Here is a 16,735-nt window from a genome sequence, read left to right on the forward strand (position 1 = left end):
CCCACCACTGTAGAAGGATTCCCTTTCCTCCACATGCTTGCCAGCTTTCCTATTGACTGTCTCTTAAATAAAACTCGTTTTAACTGGAGTGAGATGATGTCTCATTGTAGTTTTGGTTTACATTTCTCTGAGGATCAATGACATTGAGCACATTTTCATATGCCTGTTTGCAATTTGTATGTCTTCTTTTGAGAAATGTCTATTCAGATCTTTTGCCCAGTTTTAACTGTATTATTAGATTTTTTTTCCTATTGAGTTGTTTGAGCTTCTTATATATTCTGGATATTAATTCCTTGTCAAATGGATAGTTTGCAAATATTTTCTCCTATTTTGTGGGCTGTCTCTACACTTTGTTGATTGTTTCCTTTGCTGTGCAGAAGCTTTTTAACTCGATGTGATCCCATTTGTCCATTTTTGCTTTGGTTGCCTGTGTTTGTGGGGTATGGATAAATAAAACTTTGTCCAGACCAATGTCCTAGAGAGTTTCCCCAGTGTTTTATTTTAGTAGTTTCATAGTTTGAGATCTTGGATTTAAGTCTTTAATCCATTTTGATTTGATTTTTGTATATGGCAAAAGAGAAGGGTTTAGTGTTTCATTCTTCTGCATATGGATATTCAGTTTTCCAAGCACCATTTATTAAAGAGACTGTCTTTTCCCCAGTGTATGTTCTTGGCATCCTTGTCGAAATGGGTTTCCTGTAGGTTGTGGATTTGTTTCTGGGCTCTCTATTCTGTTCCATTGGTCTATGTGTCTGTTTTTATGGCAGTACCATGCTGTTTTAGTTATTATAACTCTGAAATATACTTTGAACTCAGATAATGCGATTCCTTCAGTTTTGTCCTTTGTGCCCAAGATAGCTTTGGATGAATTTTAGGATTTTTTTTCTATTTCTGAGAAGAATGTCACTGGTATTTAGATAGGGATTGCATTGGATCTGTAGATTGCTTTGGGTTGTATAGATATTTTAACAACATTCTTCCAATCCATGAACATAAAATATTTTCTTTTTTTGTGTGTTCCCTTCAATTTCTTGTATCAATGTTTTGTCATTTTCATTGTAAAGAACTTTCGTTTCTTTGGTTAAGTTTATTTTCAGGTATTTTATTTTATTTGTAGCTATTGTAAATGGGATTACTTTCTTTTTGATATTATTTGCTGTTGGCATATAGAAATGCTACTGATTTTTGTATGTTTATTTTTTGTTCTGTGACTTTACTAAGTTTGTTTCTCAGTTCTAATAGTTTTTTGATGGAGCCTTTAGGATTTTCTTTATCATCTGCAAACAAGAATAAATTGAGTTCTTCCTTTCCAATTAAGTTGCCCTTTGTTTTTTTTCTCTTATCTGATTGCTCTAGCCAGGACTTCCAGGGCTGTGTTGAGTAACAGTGGTGAAAGTGGGTATCCTTGTCATGTTCGAGATCTTAGAGAAGGCTTCCAGGTTTTCCCGTTCAAGACTAGCTGTGGCTATACCATATATGGCTTTTGTTGTGCTGAGGTATGTTCATGCCGTCTCCAGTTTTTTGAGGGTTTTTTTGTCATGAAAGAGTTGAATTTTATCAAATGCTTTCTCAGCATCAGTTGAAATGATCATATGGTTTTTGTCCTTTATTCTATTGATATGATGTATCACGTTGATTGATTTGTATATGTTGAGCCATCCTTGCATCCCAGGTATAAATCCCACTCAATTATGATGAATGACCTTTTTGATGTGCTGCTGAATTTGGTTAGATACTATTTTGTTGAGGATTTTTGCATCGATGTTCATTGGATATATTGGCCTGTTTTATTATTATTATTATTATTATTATTGCTGTATCTTTGGTTTTTGTATCACGGTAATACTGACCTTGTAGAATAAGTTTGGAAGTCAAAATATATTTGTATTTTAACAAGATAATCTTTAGCAAACTATCATGCAAAAAACAAGTGAGCAAACATGAAAAGATTTGCTATGGAAGCCAGTGGCTGAGTAACTGGAAAGAGAATGCCACGGGACCACCCTGCCCACTGGCCACCTATGCCTCAGCAGTGGATGAGCTGCCTTCTAAAAGCTCTTGCCCGGTGTCTAAAAATAGTACAGTTATTTACTTCTGGCACAGATCTGCAGAAAAATGGAGATTTTTATTTTCAAAATAAATCATGACTAGGCTCCAAACTGCTGTCACTTTAGAACTGCCTTAATTAAACAATTGGGTAGATTAGATAATTCTTGGCCGGCTGTGGGAGGTTGGGAACAGGAAACCTGGTATCCTGAGGCTGGACTGGACCCACAGTGGCCAATAAATTCATACTGCTTCTGGCTAAATGGATACTCCTTTTAACTTAATTTCTCACAACTAAACAGCCTGCAGAGGCTGCTGATACCATCTGCACAGCCCTTCTTCTTCCCTCTGTCTACTCTCCTCACACCACACACATTTTGCCATTAGAATCAAGAAAACTGGAAATGTAGGGAGCATTGTGGTGTCAAAGTGCACAAGAGACAGGGTCTGTGGCACAGAAGCGGGCATAAGCCCATCGTAGACCACGGGCTGCATCCTGTTCTGACTTTACTAAAACTTAACACAAGACGAAAATAAAATGGAGATTTTGTGTCATTATTCTTGGTGCCTAGGAAGATCTGTTATGCCATGAATAGCTTTATCTGTTGCTCTGAATTTATATTTATCTTTTGACAATAGTGTTTAGGCCAATGCTCCCTACAGGCTAGAAGGAGCTCAATGCTCTAGGACACAGTTAATAATAATGGAAAAACTTTGACATGTGCATTCTCTAAGTTACTGTGTGGAAAATATAGGATGCTTATGAGACTGCGTTTTCTCTATGTATTTAGTTTTGTAAAAAGCAGCAATATCACACATTGCACATCAGATAACAGATACTATTTCATTTAATGCTCAAAACAGCTTTGTGCAGTCAGGTCATTATTCCTGCTTTACAGGAGCCAAAGCTGAACTTCGAATCACAACCTGCTCTGGTGACTTAGACAGTGATGGCAACGCCTGAGCCAGAGGCCACATCTTCTGATTCCAATCCCCACTCTTTTCTCAGCACAGGCTTTCTCTAACTATTCCCAAGTGAAGTTAAGCACTGGCCTGCTGTTGTGGAGACAGATTCTCCCCTGCTTTGCTAATAACATATTATTTGTTTAGGTTACAGCTAAAACACAACAACTGTTTGGGTGAATTCCTCTTGTTGGAAAAACAGCAGTTCAGATGTGTGCACGAGATGCCAGCTATGTGCACAGTGTGGCCACAGGCTTTGAATTAGACAAGGAGACAAACTGACCACTTTGCAGGCAACATCCCAGGCCCCTTAGAAAAAGCCAGGTGACTGTGGGCAGACCGCCCAAACCCACCAAGTCCAGGAGTGTTCACAAGTCTGTAAGGAAGGAAGGTGCATTTGCCTTGCAGGTGGCACTAAGCCTAGGTGAAAGCAGGGGTTCAGAGTTGATTTCAGAGTCGGAGCAGAGGCTAGGGGAGGCTCTGGGCTGGCAGGCTGAGCAGCTGTTGGACTTCAGGACGAGCTCCTAACGTAGGAGGAGAGCACTGGATGTGCTGAAGAGGAAGATGTTGCCCGCTTTGGCAGAGGCACACGTTTTAAGGGTGGGAAAGCTGGAGCGGCGGTAAGATAACACCGTGGTGTTCAGCCCGAATCTGCTTTCAATTACGATGATGTTGTCCATAGAGCTATTCACAGCATCTGAGTATCAAAGTATGTCCAGCAGTCTTCCGTCTCAAAGAACATGATCTTGAGCCAGCTCCTGTTTTCCATTTCTGAAGGAATGAAACTGCATTTGGCCTCCAGTCGTGCTGGCCGCCCAGATGCAGCACAAGTCTATGAATCATGTAATTGCTCAGCACGCAGGAAACATGCAAGGGGAGGCTGAGAAAACTGTGGGGTGGGGGCAGCCTCGGCCTCAGCCCCGAATGTGGGCAAAACGGAGGCACGTTCCTCTCTCTCTTGCGACTGTCCCACAGACCCATCAGATGTGAGAAAGTGCAGGACTTACAGCTCCCCTTGCCATGATTTTTGTTAAGGTCATCGACATAGGTGTTTACAGATTCAATCAGCTACACTATAGAATATGAAAATTGCGTCAGAACCCAAAGCAAGAAGTGTTACAAGCACCAGGGAGATTTACTTGAGATCAAATTTTCAGCCCAGAGGCTATATTCCTAAACCCCCACGCAACTAATCCCAGTGAACCTGTTTCCTTAAAAAAGCATTTTCCAGGCCATATGCTCTGCTCTGGTGGCTTATGTAAATACGTATGTTGTTGAGACGTGATTCTTATCAGGGGTGACTGTGAGGTAAAATTGTCATGTTTTCTTTTTTGGCATTTTCTACTTTCATATTTCTAAAGATTATCTTCTGTATATGCTAGAACTTCTACATGTTGGTAGTTTATAGCGTTACCAGGATGGATAGGGACCCGACCAGCGGCCCCGTGCAGATCGGCCCTGTATCCTCTCTTCTTGTGAACACTCAGCTTGCTCTCACCCTCTTGAGGCCTCACCAACACCCTAAACAGCTCTGAACTAACACTGGGTGCCTCTCCTCTCTCGCTCTTGGGTTTAATCCACTTCTACCTGGCAGCCTTTCATGTATTTGTAAACAACTGTTCCACATCTGACCACGGACTCCCCCTCGTTGGCTCCTCAAGTTTCCTTCACTTAAAAGCAACACAAGCTAGTTCCTTCAGTAGTCTTCTCAGGACAAGACTCTGAGAGCTTCTATCTTCCTTGTTTCTTAAGAACACGTTATCGACCATATAGCGTGCATCAGGCGAAGCCCCAACAATCGGTAGAAAGAATGATGGAAACCAAACCTTGATTTCTCCTTAAAACTTCGCTGTCTCTAAACATCCCTGCAAACCCTGGCCAGAGATGTCCCATGGAGTGTGGTGACCAGCCAGGGTCATCCATGTCAGCTGAGGTCATCTGTGTCAGCCGTGACAGTGGAGGAGCCTTCCGCAAAGGCAGCCAGGCTGGAGTTGACATCTGGCAGCTCCTTTCTCAGGAGCTTCTGTGCCTCCTGCCCACTCTGGGCATTGGTCTCCAGCACCATCTTGTGAATTAAACAAAACTTCAAGGCTGCAGTTCCACAGTGTCGCTCCTCTTCCTCCGCCTCACAATCTTCTTAGGCTTCTTGTGCTGCCATGCGTGTTTTCTCAGAACATTTTCGAGTATAAAGTGCTCAAGCCCCTTCAGTCTCCCTTACATGGCACCCACGTTGCTTTGGAGACCACGTTGTTTTTGATTGTCAGCAAGAAAAGCAAGCACATCTTCAGATACCGCTGAAGCTGTTTCCATGTAATTAAGTAAAGATTAGGATGCAAATGGTGCCCAATCCCAAGGAATAGACATGTGAAAATAGTAAAGTTCTGGGGAGAAAGAGAATGAATGGAGAATAACTTTCAAAGATATTAAAAAGCACTAAAAGCTATGATAGATAAAAGTCTGGTGCTAACATCAGAGCATTTGTTCATTCACTCATGTACCCCTCAGCAAATGCCTCCTGTCCACACGTGCTGGGCCCTGCTGTGAGTGTGAGGGGCACACAGGGAGTGTGGCTGATGGGAGTCTCTGTCCTGGGGCACTTTGCACAGATGAGCAATTAGCCACGTGGATTCTGATGAGGGCCGGTGGTGGGCGGTGGTTAAAGCAGGGGCTGCCTCAGCGACCATCTGGGAGGCGACCGTGGCTTCGGCTGACATGGTCGAGATGGTCGTGTGAAACCAGCGGGTTCCAGACACACTTTGAAAGCAACTGTCTGAAACCGGAGTCATGAGAAAATAAAGAAATGAAAGATTGCTCCAAGATTTTAAAAGATGAAGTTGCTATTTAATGGGATTAGAAAGACTGCTGGGGCCAGTTTGGTGGAGCAGGAGGTCAGTTTCAGAAATGTTAGCTCTGAGCTTCCCGACGACCATCTAAATAAAGATGTTCTACAGACGGGAGAGATGAGATGGTGACGTCTTTCAGAATGGGGATTCATGTTACTGTTTGCCTTAGTTTTTTTTAATATTTTTAACTTTTCTCAAGTGATGGTTTATTAATTGTGTCACCTTAAAACTTATTTTTTGGAGATGTTTTCTCCATTTGACATGCTAAGCTTGCTCTCCTGTAGAGTAGCTCTTTGAGGGACAGGCCCAAAACCTATTAACTGAAGTGTTAGCAGCACTTTGGCTCCAAGATGCGTTTATGGAATGATAAAAATCAGCGAAGATGAGCCTCTTGGCTGGCGGCACGTTTATTATTCCTCCTGAGCCCCCGGGAGCTCTTTCACACAAACTTTCCCTGGTCCACACAGTCTCACCGCTGCTTCATATTTTACCATTCACAGGAAGGGACAAGCCCTTCATGGAAGACGCGGGTAGCCCGGGAGCTCATCTGTCAAAGGCTGGGGCTCTCAGGCAGTGCTGGGGAGGGCGGCCCGGGAGGCACAGTGGCTGTGCTGGGGAGGATGGCCCGGGAGGGACAGTGGCTGTGCTGGGGAGGGCGACCCGGGAGGCACAGTGGCTGTGCTGGGGAGGATGGCCCGGGAGGGACAGTGGCTGTGCTGGGGAGGGCAGCCCGGGAGGGACACTGGCTGTGCTGGGGAGGACGGCCCGGGGAGGGACAGTTGCTGTACTGGGGATGACGGCCCGGGAGGGACAGTGGCTGTGCTGGGGAGGGCGGCCCGGGAGGGACAGTGGCTGTGCTGGGGAGGACGGCCCGGGGAGAGACAGTGGCTGGCTCCCACCCCACACCTTTCCTCTGCTTTAAATATTTGGGTTCCCAGTATTCTACTGCTTTAACATGTGATAATTGCTTCAACAATAAGAGGGATCTGCAGAAGGTATTGGAGCAAATCATTACTGTGCAGGAGGGCTGTGGGGCAGAGCTTCTGAAGCAGGAGCCAGCGTCATTCAACCTGGGGGACAAACCCTGTCAGAAGTGGAAACGGCATTTTTAATGAAGATTAAAGCCCAAATATGGAAGAAAAAAGAGTTTGCTGACACTGGGCCGAGTGAGCGTCTAACACAGACGAACAGTGCTCTTTACAACTCCAGTGCCAGCCCAGGATCAGATATTCTTACCAAAGACTTGGGGGTTTCCTGGGACAAGTCACCACCAGCAGGACCCTGCGCCACTGGGAACCGTGCCGCCACCATCAGAGATCCGTGCCAGCACCGGGGGGAACGTGTTGCCACCACCACCAGGGAACCATATCACCACCAGGGGGAACACGCTGTCCAAGGTCTCCCTGGTGTTCCCAGACCATGTCTTCCATCTTAAGCCTCCTGCACGGCCCAGCTCCATTCAAACATGGCTGGGAGCGCCATCGGACAGTTCCAGGCACCCCCAGCACTGAGGGGTAGATGCGTGGCTGTCCGGCAGAGACTGAGGCCGAGGAGCTGCCATCCCTGTCTCCACAGTAAACAGCGCCGAGTGTGGGCTGGGAGGGGTCGCGTTTCCCAGGTAAGGCAGTCCCCGGCGGCCAGGCCAGGCACATGTGAGTGTGAGGGTCCACCTCGCCTCCGTCCACGTGGGCCCTTCTTCCATACCTGCCTGGACATGGTCCCCAAGGCCATGGTCCTGCCTGGCCCTGTCTCCTCCCACTAGACGACCGCAAATGGACCCTGCTGGCTCCACACACTGGTTCCGGATTCGCTCCCCTGAAACTATCCATCACGCGGTCCCTTTGGTTACAGTTTTCTTTACCATTTTGCTGCTGTACCCTGGCAGCGCTGAGAGGTGCCCAGCTCCTTAACAGGTGCACGAGGCTGTCCACCACGTGGTTCTGCTTCGACCTGATGCATTCCTTCTCTAAACCTAATTTGCCGTGTCCTTTTTATAAATTGTACTCTTTGCTACGTATTTTAAAAACATCAATGAATGTACACCTCCAATCATCTGCGTTAAGTAGGGACTACCATTAGCTACATTTCATCAATGAAAAACAAAAATATCAGAGAAGCATAAGCTTCACGGAGACAGAGACAGGTGTCACAGGGCAGGAACGGCAGCCTTTACCCTGTACTCTCCCTCGCAGACACAGGACCCTCCCAGCCCGGCCGGACGCTACACACCATGGGCTACCGACTTGTCTTCCTAAGAAGAGATCATCTTAGCTCCCACAGGCCCCCGTATGCTTTCAGAACACATGCATGCTGTATTTCACTCATATGATAACTGTTTGAGTGCATGAGTTAAATTCCTAACCAGCCTGCAGGTTCTTTCAGAGCAGCAATGATTTCATTTGCATCCTTAAATCTGTTCACTACTTAGAACAGTAGATCACCTCAGCAGGTCTTCCCTTAGCCAGGGATTTAACGGTAGAGTTTGTCCCTCACAGATACGGCTGATTCTATTCTGTGCGGAGCTGTTTTAAAGGCAATGTTTAGAAACTATGGGTGTTCTTGTGTTGAGGGGCTATGGCGATGAGCACTCAGACCTCCCCTTCCAGCGGGGGCCTCACTGGGGAGCTGCCTGAGGCAGGACCCTTCACCAGCCTGAAACACCACAGATAAGGAAAGGAGAGCTCAGACAGATGCATCTGAAATGACTTCCCACCAACCATCGTTATCAAAATTCAATGGTCTGTGTGTCACTTACGCTAATTAGTAGAGATCTCATCTGAGGACTTGAGTTTCTATTTTTCACTGATGCTTTTTAATTTGGCACCAGGCTTCAGTGACTTTTAGCAACAGCAAGAGAGTGCTGGGTGTTTGGGAACTGCCAATTGGGGTCAGTAATGGTCTGGTTACTTTTCCTGCACATTCTGAATGCAACCTTTTCATGACAGGGGATGGCAGGAGTCGGCCCTCTTTACAAGAGTTGTGTGGATTATACAGAAGCTCTACTGATATTTCTGCTTCCCTGGTCAAGATAGGCAAGGCCTGTACACGATGACAGTGTGTTTATAAATCCTGGGGGTTCATCTGCACCCCATAGACACACTTGGTGTAGATTGTGGCAGATGTGGATTGAGATGGGTGGTATTAAGTCTCATTAGAACCTTACTTGACCCTAGGAAATTCCTTAGAACTTGTTTCCATCTAACTTTTATCTTTAAGGTTCTTATTAACAATTATCTAAGCGATCATGGGGTTTGGGGTTTGTGGGTCCCAAGGCTAAGCGCTGCCATGGAGAGCAGCCATAGGCAGGTTTCCTCACCTGGAAAATGGGGCATAGGAAGGATGAGCTCCCACTGCCTCGGGTGACCCCGAGGACCCCAAGAGCTGGGAGTAGTTCTGTTCTCACTCAGGGCCTGGACGATGAGTGACTGGAGAACAGGGAATGCTCACGTCAGAGGAACACTGTTTTACAAGAGCAAGGAAAGAGAAAAGCAGCTGAGAGTGAAGCAGCCATTTACCTTCTTGCAAAAATTAAACCCTGCAGGACCCAAGGATTATACTAGAGTCACCGATGCTTTGAGAGTTAACGCGCAAGCATGAAGAGCTGGTTGTGGGATAGTGTGTACAGACTCACAGACAAGACACAGCAGAGTGAGAGTGGCTGATGCGTGCACTTGGCTTTGCTGGATGTTGGCTGCTCCTTCCTGACACCAGTGAGTCCTGCCTTCCTGTGTGGCCACCCTGCTCCACTAGCCTGGAGGTGTCCCTGGTGCCGGCCGCCCCCCGTCCTCACACACAGCCCCCTCTGCAGCCTCCCCAGAGGGTCACACTTTGCCACCATCCTTGGCTCGGCCACGGCCCACTAACGTGGCCTGCACCCACAGTGCAGCAGTTTTTGCTGCTGGTTTCCCACATGACTTAACCAGAAGCTCTCGTCTGGTTCTGGCTCTTCTTTGCTGCCTCCAAGAGGACATTTGTGGTGGCCTCCACTGTGTCCTGGGTCTGAGCCGGGCACCCAGACCCCAGTTCCCTAGAAGGAGGTGCAGGAGGAGGAGGGGTACGGTTGATACTTATATCGGGTACGTTGATACTGACGGGACTGCCCTGTGTCCCCCAGCTCCCATTCTTCCTCCCCAGCCCCACGTGGCACCAGGCCCCAGCTCACCCTGGTTGGTGGGGATGCTGGATGGTGCATGGAGCTGGGCTTGGAGTTGGAGTCTGAGTTTCCGGCAGCTGTATCTTCAAGGAAAACTCCATCCCATGTTTTTGGCACAAAAACAACATGCTGTGCCAGGCACAGGTGCACCCCATGGAAAAGCTTGCAGCTGGGAATGCATTTCCAGACGGAGGTGGTGTGCTTAGTCTCAGAGATATCCCCAGATTCAGTGTGGGTTGGGTAGATTATAAGCTTGGGGATTTCTTAAGAAGGTAAGAAATCGGAGTAGGGATTTTGTTAACTAAAAACCAAGGGACAATCTCAGGTGCAACCGCAGGATTTCACGCAGAGGAAAAACACGTCTGCTCTCTCCTTCACCTCCTTCCCACCTTTCCTTTTTCTGATCTCCAAAATTTTTGGAGTGTAGTGAATGAAGAAAACAAAGGAGATAATAAAAACTGAAAACAGAGACTGTGTTAATTCTTAGTCTGTATTAACCACCTCTTGCATGTACAGGTGAAAGTCACCATGGTAGAAAGGAGATGTTTTTAACGAGGCAGGTCTGGGACTAAACCTCTCTCTCCTAATCCGCTTCGTGGCCAGGGGACTGGGGATTAAATGCATTCATGGATGCAACAGTCTTCTTTGATGTGGCAATTATTGTGATGATTGGTTTTTATGTTTGTTCACAGATCCCAACCTCGAAGGAGCTTGGAGGCAGGTCCTGTGTTCCCGGGTGGAGCCAGCTGGGCAGCTCCTGTCCATAGAACAGAAGAGTGAGCAACAGCAAGAGCTTTTCTTTCTCATTTGGTCGCAATGGGCCCTGTCTGGGCTGCTGCCTTTGCAATCTGGCTCTCAGAGAGGGACAGGTCACTGACACTGAGGGCAGCCTCCCGCCTAGACTGTGACGAAGAGGGTGAGTGTTAGCAACCATGTCTGAGTCCTGGAGTCAACACACGTGGCCTGCCCGGCAGGTTGGGGTCATGGAAAGATAAGGCTGGGAAAAGCTCAGCCAGCAAGAGAGAGTGAGCAAGCCCTGTGCATGCAAAACCCGTGGGAGCCACGCACAGTGTGACCTGGGACTCAATGTGCCTGGGATTTCACTGTGCCTGGAGGCCTGCAGTGCCTGGGATTTCACCATACCTGGGGTCCTGCAGTGCCTGGGGTCCTGCTGTGCCTGGGATTTCTCTGTGCCTGGGGTCCCGCTGTGCCTGGGATTTCTCTGTGCCTGGGGTCCCGCTGTGCCTGGGATTTCTCTGTGCCTGGGGTCCCGCTGTCCCTGGGATTTCTCTGTGCCTGGGGTCCCGCTGTGCCTGGGATTTCTCTGTGCCTGGGGGCCCACAGTGCCTGGGATTTCACCATACCTGGGGTCCTGCAGCGCCTGGGGTCCTGCTTTGCCTGGGATTTCTCTGTGCCTGGGGTCCCAGCTATGCCTGGGATTTCTCTGTGCCTGGGGGCCCACAGTGCCTGGAATTTCACCATACCTGGGGTCCCGCAGCACCTGGGGTCCCAGCTATGCCTCCAAGATGAATGAACACCACCCATTGAGGACGTTGCTTGTGAGGGGCCAAGGCTCGAGTGCCTAAGGTCCTGCCGGTTCCAGACGAGGGGAGCTTGCATCGCCCACGCTGGCTGCCCTCCTCCCAGGGCAGAATGTGGCTGTCCACCCATGAACTGGCTGTGCCTGCAGCTGATGTGCGACCTGGCCACTCTGCACCCGGCTGACTGAGGCACAGCTCTGGAAGCAGCACAGACACCAGGAGAACGGTGGGGGTACCCCCCAACGCGGCAGCCCCACAGGGTCCAGGTGAACAGTGGGTATCCCCCCACAGCCCCGCAGGCCCAGGTGAATGGTGGGTGTCCCCCTCCAGCCCCGCAGGGTCCAGGTGAACAGTGGGTATCCCCCCCATGCTGCAGCCCCGCAGGGCCCAGGTGAACGGTGGGTGTCCCCCCATGCTGCAGCCTCGCAGGGCCCAGGTGAACCGTGGGTGTCCCCCCACACTGCAGCCCCGCAGGGTCCAGGTGAACCGTGGGTGTCCCCCCATGCAGCAGCCCCACAGCATCCAGGTCTCCCGCTACAGCCACCTCATCAGAGACGATGGTGCCCAGAGCACTACGGGGTAGAGACCTCACACTGTTGAAAGTAGAAGGTTTCCCTGGAATTCTGAACCTGCTGCAGTAGCTTTTAGAACTGAAGTTGAGAAAAGTACATTTTCAGTTAAACAAAGGCTGAGAGAATGTGTGGCCATCACACCCAAACCACAATAAATGCAAACAGGATGAAGAAAAATGATAACAATTGGAAATTCTAGTTCACAAAAAAGATTAAAGAGTGCCAAAAACAGTAAATGGTGGAGGGAAAATTACTGTTTTAATGACATCCTCTGGAAATTACAACATATGCAGAAGAAACATCACTGACAACATGGTACAGAAGCTGAGAGGAGGGTGCGGAAGGATTTTATATTTACATAAAATGTTATGATCTTTATTTAATATGAGACTTTAAGTATTTATATTTTAATTTCTAAATGACTCACTGAAAATAAATAAAACAGGAAGTCATAGTTAAAAAAAAACCACAAGGTACAAAATCCATACTAAAAAAAAATCAAAAAACCCTTATTAAACAAACAAACAAACAAACAAAGCAAAACTACGATAATCCAGAAGACCAGGAAGGCGGAACAGAGGAAATAACAGGTTCAGGTGCCGACTTAAACCCAACCACAGGAATAGCAGATCTGCACTGACTGAACACTGCCACTGAAAAAGAGACTGTCAATGTAGGTAAAAAGCAAGCCTCGATATGCTTTTACAAAGAAACATTCCTTCAAGATAAAGATACAAATAGATTCAAGCTGAAAAGATGGATAAACGTATACCACAGAAATGCTTGTTATCAGGAGGCTGCACAGGTGTATGGATGGCAGATGAGACAGACAACAGGAATGAACAGCATCGCCAGGGACAGAGAAGGACATTTTATATTAATGAGTCCACTTGCTTAGAAAACCTAATGATCATAAGCATGCATGCACCTGATACAAAATAACAAAATATATGAAGCAAAAATAACCAAATTTAAAGGGTAAATGCTTAAATTCACAATTTGACAATTCTAATACCTATATCTCAGGAATTAATAGAAAAATAACAAGAATAAAATGACAAGATAGAAGAGATTATAACTAGAGCACTGGGAGAAAACCGCAAATCCAGTATGCTTAAAATTATTAGTCGATAATTTAAGAATTATTTTAAAATGTAGGACACTAAAGAAAGGTAAATAGGCTGGAAAACCTACAAATCAACATAAGAAGGAAGTGGAAAAGGAAATGTCAATTGAAAATAAGTCTGGAGAAAGGAAAAGAGAATCAAGGATAAAGTTTTGCAAATCCAAAATCCAAAATCACATAATAGAAATAAGTTCAAATATATCACTTTTTCCTACCAAACACAGAGGGATTAACCTCACATATTAAAATACAAAATTATCAATAGCAAAGCAGCACTTTCAAATTAAGGGCAAAAAAGAATGGAAGTGAAACTACTAAGTAAATATTCACAGAAAGCAAGTTGCTATAGCAAAATTAATCTTAGTTCAAATACAATTTAAGGAAAAAATAATAAACAGCAGGATGGACACCACACGTGAGCAGTAGAACCAAGGAGGTGACACAGGGTTAAGTCCAATGCTGACCTCACCTCCAGGACACACATGGAGACTAACGGGAGCAGATCGAGAGAGGAACACTGGGGATCGTACTTCTCAATTTAAATGGAAAATAGACAAAAATCTTACGAGTTTATTAAAGGTTTAAAAATCACAACAAATACTGAATATACATTATTTTCTAGTACATGGTAATACTTACCAAATGGGACCATATTAGGTTGTAAAAGAAATTACAAAAAAACTGGAGGTGGGAACCGAAGAATTAATAGAAGTAAGAACAAAAACCAAACCCCAAACCCCACATATTTTGGGGAAAATGGCACAGTGATTAAATGGTAAATCACTATAAATGTGAAGGGATTCACCTAGAATAGAGATAAGATGCTAGAGTTCAATCCACAACCAGTGACAGCCTGGCATTCTGAAGGACGGCACAGGAAAGGGTGTAGTCCGAAAGGAGTACAGAGAAGGACGTCCTCAGGTCCCAAATGGAGAAGGATGTCCCTCAGGTACTGCATGGAGAAGGATGCCCCTCAGTCCTGGATGGAGAAGGATGTCCCTCAAGTCCTCGATGGAGAAGGATGAACCCCTGTCCTGGATAGAGAAGATGAACCCTGAATCATGGATGGAGAAGGATGTCCCCCGGTCCTGGATAGAGAAGGACACACCCCAGCCCTGGATGAAGAAGGAGGCCCCCCAAGTCCTGGATGGAGACAAATGCCCCTCAGTTTCTAGATGGAGACAAATACTTTTGGGGACCTCATGGGGAAGGAGGCCCCTCTCCCATCCTTCACATCCATAGTTGTCCTGACCTGTTAACGTAGAACAAAGAGATTTGGAGAAATAAACATGGGGTTAAACTTTACTCCTAACCCTTTCAATCAACATTTTATAAATTCTAGATTTCATTTTATAAAAATGAATCAAATGTATAACACAAATACCATATAACAACAGATTAAACCTATTTTTCTAAATCTGAGTCCTGGCTACGGTCTCCATTATTCACTCTACTTTTCTGTATGTCTAAAGCTTTTCAAACTTGAAAATAAAAAAGTACTTTGAAGAAAATGTGACTGTTCAAAAATTAGTTTATTCTATGGGCTCCTTTGGAGGGGTTATGATCTACTAAAATTACTAGTGGATATATATTACAAGCTCAGTGGTGGAAACAGACAATAAGAAAATATTCCATTTTGTCAAAAATTAGTGTTGAGTGAATATTAATCAAAACTTTAAAACGAAAATACATGGACGTAAGAATAGATTATTCCACTTAATTCTCCACTGACTTTAAATCTAATTGCTAAATTTACCCTTTGCCCATTTCCCCTCCTTCAAATCTCCCAGTAACTCTTCATTTTCCTCTCCTGTCAATATTCTGTTCTCATTTATTTATTTTTTCCTATTTCCTGGTTTTTTGAACAACTCTGAGGGACTCATGTTTTGCTTGTATTAGAATGAGTTCATTACACAAACCCCTTAGGCAACAAGACCCTCACCAAGGAGAGCACCTGGAGACTCCAGACCATGGAGCCTCTCCTGGTTTTGACTTAGGCTACCTGACAAGTGAGTTTGAGTTACAAATTGTTTAATTTTTTAGATCCCTTATGGAAAAAGAAGGATTTTAATAACCATTCATTTAAAATGCACATGGACATTTTACAACTGACATTTCTTGCCGTTTCTGTGCTGTGGCCTTGTGAGTAACAGCCTCTGAAGAACCTCACGATCCTCATTCTACCTCAGGTTCCAAAGGGCAAAGCCGGAAATCTGTGGATAGAAAACACGGAAACATTCAGTCTCTGAAAGAAAAGGCTATAAACCAAAGACGGGAACGGGGACAGAACGTCACGCTACTGCCTGGTGGCATTTTGTTTGTTTTTCATACCTTGCCGCGGATGGAACGTCTAAGCCCAATCCAATGACTTGTCTCCTCAGAGAAGCCCTATGAGACTCCTTTCCTTACAATCCCGACTTTCCCTTTTCAGGTGAGAGGAGGCTCTTCTAGGTCAAGGGTTAAGTAACGTCTGCAAGTTTACTTGGCCAGTGAAGGGCGGGGTGGGAGTCAGCCGGAACCTTCCAGAACGTGAAACCCATGCTGCAGGTGCCATGCCGTGCGCTCACCCTTCGCTGGGGTTTATGCATCTGAAATTATGACATGGGAAACGTCCACACCACACATGTAACACGTATGCTTTCTGTGCCCTCCAATCTGGTAAGAGATGGGGGAGTTTTTCTTGTTTTACTGATTTAATATGGCAAAGGCCTTTCACTGGAAATGGAAGGAAATGTCCCTCGCCAGTGCAGCCGGGAAGCTGTGAGGACAGTGTGGGGGGGTGGCGGGGGTGACGATGACCCAGTAGAAGGGAACGGACAGGAGAGGAGACGCAGCCATAGACAGTGGGGGTGGAACGGGGATGACGCGGCCACGGAGGGTTGGGGTTGGGGGGCGATGACCCAGGAGAAGGGAACGCACAGGAGAGGAGACGCAGCCACGGACAGTGCGGGGGGCGACGATGACCCAGGAGAAGGGAACGCACAGGAGGGGAGACATCAGCCCAGGCGCCCTGTGATTGAATTTGCATTTTTGGGGGAGCCCCACAGGAAGCTGGAGGAGTGTGAGCCCAGACTCCTTCTTCAGGAGGCCACCGTGGCACTCGTGGTATCCGTGTGAAGAGCGGACTGAGGGGCGGGACGGGGAGAAGCTGTTTCCGCCAGGAGGAGGGCGCTTCCGGCGGGAGAGGGCGGGTCCTGGAAGATGAGAGGCGGCCCCAGCCGATTGGACCAGGAGGCTGGAGACCCACGAGACGAGGCTCTGGGTGACGGAGTTAGGCAGAGGAGGCATCGGATCAGGGTTTTGCACAAGGGGGTGGATAAATTGCTGTTTCCCGAGGGTGTATTGGACCTCACCACCCTGGTGTGTCTGTACGCCTTGTATGGTCTAACCATCAAGTCTGGGTGAATGGACTCCGCCAAGGGCGTTGAAGCTCTCAGATGTTTCCGCAGAGAACGGCGCTTGGAGCCGACTAACCTGCAGGAAACAGCAGA

The 16,735-nt window shown here is 46.7% G+C and overlaps 1 long non-coding RNA gene across 1 annotated transcript; it reads right to left on the bottom strand.

Annotated features, from left to right (window-relative positions):
* Positions 1-12,454: 12,454 nt before the first annotated feature.
* On the bottom strand, positions 12,455-16,366 carry LOC112131986 (uncharacterized). The gene is made up of 3 exons (XR_002913802.2): positions 16,228-16,366; positions 15,358-15,457; positions 12,455-14,496 (listed from the first exon to the last, which is right to left on the bottom strand). It is a non-coding gene; the product is annotated as an uncharacterized LOC112131986 (long non-coding RNA).
* Between the last annotated feature and the right edge of the window lie 369 nt (positions 16,367-16,735).

The sequence above is a fragment of the Pongo abelii genome, chromosome 12 (assembly GCF_028885655.2).
Source record: "Pongo abelii isolate AG06213 chromosome 12, NHGRI_mPonAbe1-v2.0_pri, whole genome shotgun sequence".
Lineage (NCBI taxonomy): Eukaryota > Metazoa > Chordata > Mammalia > Primates > Hominidae > Pongo > Pongo abelii.